General features: G+C 34.3%; 1 non-coding gene across 1 annotated transcript; it reads left to right on the top strand.

The window, feature by feature from the left end:
- Nucleotides 1–10,865: 10,865 nt before the first annotated feature.
- LOC121220531 (small nucleolar RNA R71) lies at nt 10,866–10,972 on the top strand. Its single transcript, XR_005917742.1, has one exon. It is a non-coding gene; the product is annotated as a small nucleolar RNA R71 (small nucleolar RNA).
- Nucleotides 10,973–12,832: the final 1,860 nt, after the last annotated feature.

Genomic DNA, 12,832 nt, shown 5'->3' with positions numbered 1-12,832 from the left:
TTTCCAAAGTTAGAATAGGGGACCTTGTCTAACTAAAATGAAAATATCTCAGAATACATAATTCCTTTGTCTACACCGTTATTTTTCTATGAAAATAGACTCAATAATATTTAATTATATATCTCATTCACCTTCTAATTAATTTTCTACTATCCTTGGTGATTTTTCAAATTCACGTCACTACTGCTGTCTCAAAACTGATTCACTACCAATTTTTACTTTTTCATGATTTCTATGCATAATTTATCACCTAGACATTTATAACAACAAACACCTTCATACTTAGCCATTTTAATAACTATTCATCATCAAATATTTACATATTAGCGTTTGGTCATACATTAAGAATATACAATCGAAATGACCAAGTCCCTATACATGCCATAGCTCAAAACATTTATCGTCTTAAAATATCGAGTTGTGGTGGTTGATAGTGTGAACGCTCTCCGACGTCTTCAAGATCCCGACTATGCTTGATAATACTATATGAAAGAAAAAGAAATAAAAGAAATAAGGATAAAACTTAGTAAGTTTACAAGTAAATAAATAACAACATTTATCAAAAACAATTATATTCATAAATTTTTATTAAGCATTAAGATCTTTACTTTCTTCTTTACTTACTCTCTTACTCGTTTACTTACTTGCTTGCTTAACTTACTTCTTCGTTGTTGAAATTTCTTTTCTCAACTGATAACTGAGATACTCTTAATCTTATTAACTCACTTGAACTTGTCTATTAGGCTTTTACCTGAACTTTCATGTAACATCGTCTATTTATTAGCCCGTTGAATCACTTGGAATACTAAGGATACTTGGTCTTCTGTCTGAATATAACATGCCAAAGCTATGTCCCAGACATGGTCTTACATGAGATGTTTCTTGTACTACCAATGCCATATCCCATATATGGTCTTACATGAGAGTTCTAATATAGGTGCCCATGCCATGTCCCAGACATGGTCTTACGGGGGACCTCTCATCTTGGTGCCAACGCCATGTCCCAAACATGGTCTTACATGGGACCTCTCATCTCAGTGCCAACGCCATGTCCCAAACATAGTCTTACATGGGACCTCTCATAATCTCAATGATGCCAATGCCATGTCCCAGACATGGTTTTACATGGGATCTCTTTACCCAAATGTCATGACATTTGTATCCAATACATTCCTCATGTTTCAACGGGGCCTTTTAACACTGATTCTCTGTCATCTCATACTTGAGTTAACATTAGATATTTTCATGAAATAAATACATAATTGTTGAAAAATAACAGAATTAATAATAATTATCAAAATATTGCGTTTATTTACCGTAAACTTACCTCGGTACAAAATATGATCAAATCTAGCACTTTAGTCCTCAACCTTTTTCTTTCCTTGGTCTAACTCCGAATTTTGTTCTTCTTGATCTATAATAGAAAATTTAGCTTATTTAATACTCACATTCATCAAAACAGTCCTTAACTCGAACTTTGACAAAATTACGTTTTTGCTCCTAAAGTTTTGCATATTTACACTTTTGTCCCAAAACTCAAAAATGAAATTTCATCCCTTATTCTTATGTTTTATGACATGCTGAACATTTTTCCCTTCTATGGAAACATCAAATTCCCACTCTAACACTTACTTATGAACATTAGGTATTTTTACCGATTATGTCGTTTTACTCGTTTTCACTTAAAATCACTTAGCAAAAGTTGTTTAACATAATTTCAAGCTTAATATTCTACCATAAAACATCAAATAAACACATTTCACCTATGGGTATTTTTCCAAATATCAACCCTAGGTTAAATTATTGCTAGAATAAGCTAAATTAAGTTATCGAGACTCCAAAAACGTAAAGAACATTAAAAACGGGGCTAGAACAAACTTACAATCGAGCTTGGAAGCTTGAAAAACCCTAGCCATGGTTTCCCCTTGTGAAATTCAGTCATGGGGTTGAAGATGGACAAAAAGTGGCTTTTAATTTTGTTTTTAATTCATTTTAATAACTAAATGACCAAAATGCCCTTAATGAAAAACTTTGGAAACATGCCTAACCATGTCCATTTTTGTCTACCAACTTAACCAATGGTCTAATTACCATATAAGAACCTCCAATTTAAAATTTCATAACAATTGGACACCTCTAACATGTAGAACTCAACGTTTGCACTTTTTACAATTTAGTTCTTTTGACTAAATTGAGTGCCCAAACGTCGAAATTTTCGAACGAAATTTTCACGAAATCATTTTGTGAAATCGTAGATCATAAAAATATAATAAAATAAATTTTTTCCTCATCGAATTTGTAGGCCCAAAATCAAGATGTTATAGTTTATGAGACAGAAGAAACAAAATCTGAAGAAGAACCAAACAATCCAGAACTGATAAAGGAACCAAAAATTTCTGAACCAAGAGAGGAGTTGAATGTTGATGAGCCCGTTGAACCAAGTGTTGATCCTGAGTTGACCATTCCTCTGCCCACTTCTTTAAAAGAAATCAAAATTTTCAGTTATGATAGATATGATGAAGTTTTTGCATAATCAACAACAAGCTTATTGGAAATATGCAGAGATTAGAGATGATTCTGTCAGAAATACTTTCAAAAATATCTCTAACAATTTTGCACCTCAGTTCCCATATTATATCTTCGAGTCATAGAAGGAAGAGAATGAGGATGAAAGCGAGGATGAAGCATCAAAGGAGAAAGACGAGGGGGATAAGTCAAATAAATAAAAGGGGAATTATTAAATAAGAATCTAATCATGATATAGGCACTCTTCTTTGGATCGTTTGAGCCTTTCAAGCTGACCTTATTAAATTAACCCTCGAAACATTACTTTTGAGCTTAATGGCTTGTTTATTGCAAATTACCTATGCCATGAGCCATATTATATATATTTTTAATTTTATCCTTTTTTTGTGCACCTTTCTTAACTAAATTTGTCTTGGTGATCAAAGTTTGAGGAAAAATACAAAATATGTACATGTTTCACATGTTAAAAAAAAAGAAAGATGAAAGAACAAAGGAAAGTTTGTTCAAAAGAATAAAGAACAAAGAAAAGTTTTCTTAAATTTTGAAAAATAAAGGTTTAGCATGAGTTCAAAATAAGTTTGGGGGTTCCAAAGACCCATTTGTATGAAGGTTATGACACAAAAGGATCCAAGACAAAGTTAGGATTAAGATGATTGAACCTAAAAATTCACTTCTCTTTATCCTTACCTTTAGCCTAGCCATGTTACAACCTAATAAAAGACATATTGATTTGATGATTATACCCATTACATTAGTAGAGAGGAATTGCTAAGTTCATCATATGAAGACCACTAATTAAACCTTGTGATTGCTATGCTTAGATTGATAAGGAAAGCTTATTGATTGGTGAATGTTCTATATGACTTTGAAATTCATGCATACTATGACTCATGAAATTCATGCATACTATGACTCATGTTGACAATATTTTGTACTTAGTATAAAGTTTGGAAATAATATTTGCATTCGAGCTACTTATCAATTAAATAATTTGTGAGCATGATTTTATTGATGCTTGATTATGTGCAAAGACTGATACTGCTTAACCATATTGCAAAATTTGCCTTAGCAAAAGTTTGTTGTGCTAGAACATTGCTCAGGACGAGTAATGGTTTAAGTTAGGGGGTGTGTAAACTTGAAATTATATAGGATTTTTCTAGCAATTTTTACCACATTTTGACTTAATAATTATATTAATCTTGAGAAATTATTAATAAATTAAGTAGATTTTGTTTAAATTTTAATATTGAACATGAATTTATAAAGTATGCAAATTTATGCTTTATTACATGATTTTTGTGCATAAATTATCTTATTTTCATGTTAATTATTCATATGTTAATCTTTATTATGTAGTGGGTTTATGGAAGATGAGATTATCATAATGTTGCATGGACATGAACACATCCACCTTACTTGGACGGCAAAACCATGCAAAATTGGGTCATAAGAATATTAATTTTACCCAGCTAAAGTGTTGTTACAAAGTGGACATGTCTAGTTATTTATTGGATCTTGAAACCGTCCAACAAGGGGGAGTCTAGCCCAAATTCTGCACAAGCATATGGTTGCCCAAAAATCAGCTTTGGGATATTTTATTGGAGGTCCCTACAATTGCAATTTAATCAGAAAAGAGCCTTGGAAGATTGCCTTTGAAACCGTCCACGTTATGCCTAATTATAGCATTTTTTTTTGCTCAAAATAAGCAACCAAATCACATCCCTTTCCACATATTGTGGCCGACCAAGCAATGAAGAAGATGGAGTGATTCCAATCCCTATTTTTAGTAAACTTCACCCTCAACCTCACCTATAAATACCACACTACTCTCATCTCTCAAATCATCCTTCACATCCCTCATCTTTCATTTTCACAAACATCATTCATTCTCTCATTCCCTGTCTTGCTCTATTCTCCCCACACATAGCCATTCCATTTCCCTTCCATTTTACCCAACAAAAGCCTTGAAAAGATCACTTCTTGGCCAACCACCTTGAGGAACCATTAGCAAAAGAGCAATGGGCGGATTGGTGGAACACTTTCAATCCAAATTCGAAAGGCTGCTGAATTGAAATAGAGTTTACTTTTTCGTTACTAGTTGTTTAATTTAATCACGCTGCGATGTGTTTTATGATTTTTTTCATCAACAATGATAGCTTAATTTTATTTAGCTAGGATGATTGCGTTAATTCAATAATATTTTCTTGAATCATGTTTAAAGTGTTTGTGCCTCAATCGATCAGATTTTTAGTTAAAACCAAGATGTATTTCTTTCATTTGTGATTGGATGCATTTAGATTAGCTGAACAATCCTAACCAGATGACGGCTAGTAGACACAATAATTGAAAAGTGCATGCTTAATTTAGATCGTTAAACCTGAAGAAATTGAAGGTTCATAAGAACTTTAATTAGCTTTATTATCTTGCATAGTTTTTAGGTTTATGTGATTAAATTGTTTCAAACTTAATCTATCCCAGTTACCTCACATAAATACTAGGAAACCATTGGTTTAATATGATCAGTACAATGCATATTTCAATAAGTAAAAGATTCTGAAAGGACTTAATTTGGTTTCCAAACTCATGAAAGTTCGAGTTGCCATGGAATGTTTTCTAAAAATTGCTAAGCATAATGGAAAGGAATTGATTTGATTAATGTAATTATCCTAGCCTATACATGTTATTGATTGTTGAAGTTATGTTTCTGTTGCTAAAATCCATTCATACATTTAGATAATTTTGCATACTTAGTTTAAAATTGCATTAGGGATCAATATTACATTTAGTTAAATTAATCTAGTTTAACCATCATCACTCAAATCATTGTGTTTTTATCACCAAATTGTTAACTTATAATTTTGCAGATAATTGATTAATGTACACAGTCCCTGTGGAGACAATAACTTATTTTACTTACTTATTACTTGAACGATTGTGTGCACTTGCACAAAAATCCCGTTACATTTCCACAATTCAGATCTCTTTAAATCAACAAGAACAATTGAAATAAATCTAAAACCCTAAGAAAGAAAAAAAGTTAAACTAAATTTATAGGAGAGAATATAGGTTAAATGATGTCCATAATAGGTGAAAAATGAGCCCATTTATACCCTTTAGGTTGCCATCATCCTAAACCCTAGGTTAGATGATGTTCCCGAGCTTAAAGTTTGATTGTGTAGACTAAAATGCCCTTGTTTCGTGTGTTGTTTCCGTCACAGAGTCGATGTCGCGACACACTAGGACCTATATCACGACATAGCAATTAGTATACTCCTCTGCAATTATCTTCAGGGGTTTGTCTTGACACCCTCAGTCTGTGTCGCACATCGAAGGCAGTCTTGAGTTTTCTATGTTTTCTCCCTATGTTGTGACATCGATTCATTCGTGTTGCGACATAACGACCATTATTTGTTTAGTGCACCTTCTAATGGTCTCCTGCACACTTACAAAGTGCGTTAGCTCACCTTTTGGCCTTATTCAACCCCTAAGGTCAATAAAACACTCAAATTACACATTTTATTGAATGTAAATAAAACTATGAAAACTTAACTAAAAGATAACGAAAATGCTTGTATTCAAGCTCATTAAATGTGAAAACTAGTTTAATCTGCTACACCAAATTATGGCAGATCAAACTCCCCCACACTTAAGTCATTGCTTGTCCTCAAGCAACATAAACAAAAATGAAAAATATGATGACGACCCTTGAGAAAATATGATACAAGTATTGACTTTAAAGCATATGACTTAGGCATTTTATGCTTACTAACAATTTTAGCATGATGCATAGTTGATTTACCACCTTTGATTTCAAACATCTAAGTTCAATATTTTACACAATATACAAGTATTGAGGGTCTCACCTATAGGAATCCATCAACAAATCATACAAGTACTTTGATTATCTGAGCAGAATGTAAATAGTCAATTATGCGTGTGTTTAGCAAAATACAAGTATTTAAGTCACATGGTACTTTTCAGCTTATAACGTTCCGAGGCTTAGGATAGGTGTGAAATTCAAAACAGTAAGCATCAAAAGCGTTACAAACATGAAAATAGTTTGACACATGGTATTGATCCCTATTCTTCCCCCTTAGTGACCCTTACCCACTTATCGCCTCATTTCTCTTTCTCTCACCTTTCTTGTCTCTACATGTATAGGAAATCATAGCATGACATAGCAACTATGGCTAACCTACAATTTTTTGTGCACTAATGAATGAGTTTCTTTATCTTTTGTGACTTTGTCACTTTTTTTTAGCTCATGTCACTCATGAATGTTTTTTTTCTTCAAGAACTTTTTCTACTCGTATTACTTTTGCTTTTTAGATTTCTCTTTTGTTTTACACTTTCGGGCTAACCTATAATTCCCATATCACACTAATCATTCCTACTACTCCATTTTTACAAACTCAGCCTTAATGTATCTACTTAACCCTCAATATGTATGGCCATACGTCTATAATCGTGTGGTGCAAGATTAGAGAAAAAGGTCAAATACAAATTAACGTTTTTAGGCTTGAGGTTTGTAATAAGGTTCATCAAAAAGTGTCAAAAGGCTCAAAAATCAGTACTAAAGGTGAATATTATTAGTTTGGCTTTTTAGCTTGGGATGTTTTCCAAATAATGCCTTAGGTCATCCCTAAATATCTCAACATGCACAAAATTAATCAACTAAACAAACTCAATTTCAACCATTTATCATTCAAACTAGCATGCTCGTTTCCTTGTATTTTCTATAGCATTTGGTATAGTTGATTTCTTAATACCTATTTATAATGCTCAAAAATTTAAAATCACCTACCATCATGCCAAATTTATTCATAAACACAAGAAACCTATGTAGATGCTCCTAACCAATCAATTGTATTTCAACAAGCTCAAGCATACCAAAAGACAAGAAAAAATAAAAGAAAAAAAATTTAAAAACGAATTTCCTATGTTACCCCTCAAACTTTGGTCGACATATTATTCTCAATATGTAGCACATAAAAAGATAATGAAAGACGTTACCTAATTGATCGTGGTTGTCCAATTGATAATGGTGAGTGCTTCCTCTTTTTATCATGTAAAGCTTAAATTCTTTGTGTCTCCTTCGTGTTGGGTTCCTGTATAGAAAATGTAATATGCTAAAGATCTATTATTAATCCTACTCTTATATAGTCTAAATCAAGAGTGTCCAAAAATTAATACAAGTCTTTTAAAATAGAATAGTATCAATATTTTAATCCTCCTCCTTGAAATCCATCTCTTCATCACCTTCTTCCTCTTCATCCTTTCCTTTCTCTAGTTTCTTACTCCTCTTCTTCTGTATTGGCCGAAACATATTAGGCGTGTAATCAGGGACCCAGATGTTGTTCTACCTAGCAAATTCTTGAAATATTGCTCCTGACTCTTGCATCCACTATATCATCTAATCTAACTTTGGATGACTACTTTCACCAACATCTTGTTGAGCTTGTGTCAACCTCTGTGACAAAACTGGTGTAGTCATTGCTTCTTGTTGTCTCTTGTTTCAGTCCTTTATTTGTTTGACTCACAGTTCTATGTACTATTGGAACAATGTAAGAATGATAATACTTCGAAAAGGTTTCAACGACTGCTCGGTGGATGCCATGCGTATGCCTGCCTTTTTACATAAGGTCGTCACTAGATAGGGAAAGAAAACTCCCACCTTCTAGCCACTAATGCATCTCTTCATGTTTTGGTGGATCCATTTACCGATGCAGACTTGCTTTCTCTCAAAATAGCATAGAGTAAAACTGCTATAAAAGTATTAACGTTAGAAACATTTAAAGCAGGTACTATTCGTGTGCACACAAATTGAATCCACGTGTTAGCCTCAGGAAACATAATTGCTTGATGAAAAGATACTTGAATATTGGTACTTGCGCAATATTTCCATTCACCCCTCCCTTCAGTCAAAAAGTTTATAATACTATCCATATCTATAACTCTGAAATATTCTAGATCATTTTCATCAATAAAATCATTCTCATAGTATGGGGCATTATAAAAGTCACAAATAATTCAAGGGGTTACTTGTACTTTCATCCCCCGCACAAGTAGCATATCCCACATATGGCCTTTAATATTTCTAGACTATTGGTCTGTAAAGACAGATAAAACTCCTGAATAATAGAGACCACAAAATTATCTTTTGGGATTGTCCAAAAAAATTTCCACCTATGATATCTTACTAATGGCCATATTTCCTTACACAGGATAATGGATGGATCAAATCCCCTTTCTTGGATAAAGGTTTTTCTTTGTAGTTCAGTAAAATATTTTCCAATATTCAGGTTCATGAAGTTAAGGTGGTTTGGACTTGTTGATGGTTTGGGTTCATTGGTTCTTATAAATTTTCTAGGAGGCATGTTTAAATTAAGAACCAAATCAAGCAATATCCAATAAAACAATAAAAAGTTTGAGTTAGGAACCCTTAACCTGAAAGAAATCTTGAAGTTTTTGTGTTTCGTGTTGATAAATGGTTTTTTTGTGTTCTCCCTTCATTTGATACATCGAAGGATCTTGAATAATGAGGGATTCTTACTAGTTGCAAGGAGTTTGGATTTATGATTTAAGGTTTAAGAAATTTTAAGAGATTTAAGAGGATTAAGAGGTTAAGAAGATGTTAAATATGTTTATAAGGGGTATTATGGTTAAGAATAGGTATTTTAAATGGTAAAAGTTGGGTAAAACTAAGTTTTAGGGGCTGGGTTACACAATTGGGTCAGGCCAACCTTGTAGAAAAATTGTAGCGATGTTGTGACATAGGGGTTCCATGTCACGGCATAGGGGTTCCATGCCGCGACATATCCGTCAATTTGGAAATCTTTGGGAACTGTCTACTATGCCACGACATGCTGGTGCCATGTCGTGACTTCGATTTACTTTTAGTCAATTTTTTATTCTGCTCGTAGTGTCGTGACACAAGGTTGCCATGTTGCGATACCGACTCTATTTTAACCTAAATTTCCATCTTGGGGATGTTTTAGTCTAACAATAAACATGCATCAAATAAAAATGAGAATATAAACTATAGGGTTAGTTAAATATAGAATAGTTTACAAAAAAATTAAGTAATTCAAATAATTTTAAGTTTTACTGCCAGATTCATCCATCAGTATTGTTGGTTCATAGATGGACAATCTTCTTGATCTATCAGTATTAGTCCATCGTCCTTCGTGCCATTCCACCTTCTTCTGCTTGTCTCTTTCTTTGAACCTATTTATTTTGTCTGTACACATAATAGGAAGTGTGTCCCTTGATTCGGGAACGTTAGAAATAGATACTTAAAAATTAAAGGTAGATTAACATTTAATGTTTTAAATAGGTTCAAGAAACTTACAAATTCACCTTCATTGCTATTTTTTTTTCTTCAAGTCTCAAAGGGAATGGGGTCTTTGTGATTTCGGCATCTTTAGGTGTTTCTTTTTTTGGTTCAGCCTATGGTGTCTTTACCTCTTTTGGCCTTGGTTCTTCTTCAGATTTTGGGAATTCCTCTTGAGGATCATCAATATTCTCCATAACTACCTTCGGAGTAGGGTTTTCTCGGCTACTTAGTACTTTGCTCAATCAAAGTGCTATCGCATTCACATGCTCCTTACCTTCCCTCCGCGGGTTGTCTTCTGTATTACTAGGAATACCCGTGTCAATTTTTCTTTTGATGTCGCCCGTCATGCTTATCAATTGGCTCATTTGATCCTCGAGCTTAGTTAATGTTCTTGTTGAGTTGATGCACTCAAATTGCATCTGCTTGACATCTGTTCTCATTGACTGCGTCTCTCCCTCAATTCTATCCAGACGCTGACCACATGCAGTATGGTCACTTGGTTTGGGCCTATCCTGAGGTTTCTGCAAATAAGGAGGTTGATAATTAGTATTTTTAACTTGATTTGAACTATTGCATGTTCCTTGTTTTCCTTCCCATCTCAGATTCGAGTGGTCTCTCCAGCTAGGATTATAAGTGTTCGAGTAAGGGTTCTCACCCCTATTCCCGACGTAATTCACATCCTCGACAGGATTGTTGATAAATGAAAGAGTGGTTTGTCTCCTCCCTGCATAGATAGTGTAGAAGTAGATTCGATACGATTTAGTTTATCCACTATCTGCTGATACTTATCATCATCTTGACTAGCTTGACCCTGGCGGGTTTCTGGCCATATGTCAAGCATTCAATCGACCATTGGAAGGATTTTAATGCAATATTTTCAATAATATCAATCGCATCCTCGTACGTCCTATTCATAAGGGCTCCTGCTACTACTCCATCTAACACAGATTGTGCATTTGCCTCCAACCCATTATAAAATACTTGTAGTCGCATCCACTTAGGAAATCCATGGTGCTGGCATTTTTGAATCAACATTTTGAAGTGTTCCCATGCCTCATAGAAACTTTCTCCCTCCATTTGTCTAAATACAACAACGTCTCTTCTTAGTTGAACTGCTTTGCAAGATAGGCGTGCAACGTACGCGTAAAGGACGTGGTAAGGATGATTTGCCAGTGTTAAACAAGCCGAGTCTACCAATTAATTTGGCGTGCTCGGTTATGCCAGTAAAGTCGAGTTACACTTGAATTATGAAGTTGACTTATTTTCCAATTAGGACACTATCCACGCACTTAACCTTTTCCTAAGAGTACTAAAACACTTAGTTCATATAAATTAAGTCATTTTCATGGAAATTTCTCTTATCGATTATTCTCTCTGTCAAGTCTCTATTTTGAACCAAAATTCTTAGAAACCAAGGTGAGCCTCTATTTTGCTAAGGTTATTTGTCCAGGAAATTAGGTTTGCTCGTATGTTTGAATTTGTATTCTTGTTAAGTAATTTGTGCATGTTAATGTATGTTGCGAACCAGTCGGACCATCTACTAAAAACTAAAAAGGAAAAACAAAGCTTGTTTAAATCCTCAATTAATCGGTGAGTGTTCAGGGTTCATAATTTTTGGGGGAACATGTAACACCCCGAATTTTGGGCTTAGAAGAAATAGGTTTTGAACAAGGGACAATTAAAAGACTGCACATAAATATTTAGTTGTGCAAGGAAGTGACATAAATGAATGTCTACTTCAGTGGTTAAGTGATTTAGGAGTGTTTGGAAGTGTCTGAGAAGTCAGGGGGTTCAAGTCTTGGCTTTTGTAGAATTTTTAGTTTTGCTTATGAATCTGGACACTGGTATATAGGCCTTATAAATAATAGTGTTTATTTTATAACACAAAAAGAGCTTGTGGTCTAGTGGAAAAGTGGCGTGTTGTGTAAATGTGAGGTCTGAGGTTCAAGTCCTGGATTGCGCAATGAAGTATTTATTTTGCTGCTTGAGCTGTGTAGGTAGTGGAGTTGGACTGAAACATAGCTAAGGGGAGTTTGAATTGAATTTGAATAGGGTTGTTGGAGGAGTTGAAGAGAAATAGGTGGAGTGATTCAATGAGGGATAAGGAGAGAGATTTTAGGAGAAAATCAAGGGAAGTGAGGGGAGAGGAGATGTGTGCCGAATATGGACTTTGTTACTCAGGAAATTTGGCTAGAGAGGTATACTGCTCATTTTGGTATACCCTTCATTTCGGTTTTGTGAGGAGTTTTCACACTTTTTTCTTGAAGGCCGATGTGGTAAGGGGTTTTTGCATATTGTTCTGTCTCGTTCTTTTTGGTGTTGGCAACCTTTCATTGGACGAATAGTGCCTTTCTCTATTGTTTCTTTTTCTTTATTTTCTAAGTAATTCTACTAGTGGCTAATCTATCTTATCTCCTTTTTCATTCTTTCTTTTTTTACCCTCTACTGAAACCTCTTCGTCCCCTAAACCATTCTCCTCCCTTATTACCGATTTGCTTTCCTTTTTTTACCCTCTTTGTACCGACTTTTTCCTTGCTCTCTGCCAATTTTGTATACCATCCTTATTCTACAGTTTTATACTTTCAATAAGTTGGAGTTCATTTTGACTTAAATCGTTCTAATAGATAATTGATATTAAGGGGTTTCAACTGGATTGCAGGTAATAACCCTGAGATCTAGTGACCAACGTCGTTCCGGTGAGTGAATTGCTTAGGAATTCAGTTGTTCAATCAAGGTAAGTGACTATTAATCAAGAAGTTATATGTAATTAATAGGATTCTTTTTAATTTCAATTGATATGTGGTTAACCGAGTGTTACGAGTGAACATAGGTTCGAAAGTGTTCGAGGACTGTCTGCGCATCTTCTCGTAAACTAGTGTGTAAACACCCCATTGCAATCGTAGAACGACAAAAAGCCGAAAAGCCAAAAATACGGCGTTTGAGACCACACGAGCGTGCGATCGCTTGTGT

Source organism: Gossypium hirsutum, chromosome D08 (assembly GCF_007990345.1).
Source record: "Gossypium hirsutum isolate 1008001.06 chromosome D08, Gossypium_hirsutum_v2.1, whole genome shotgun sequence".
Lineage (NCBI taxonomy): Eukaryota > Viridiplantae > Streptophyta > Magnoliopsida > Malvales > Malvaceae > Gossypium > Gossypium hirsutum.
This window is presented reverse-complemented; position numbering and strand designations above follow the sequence as displayed.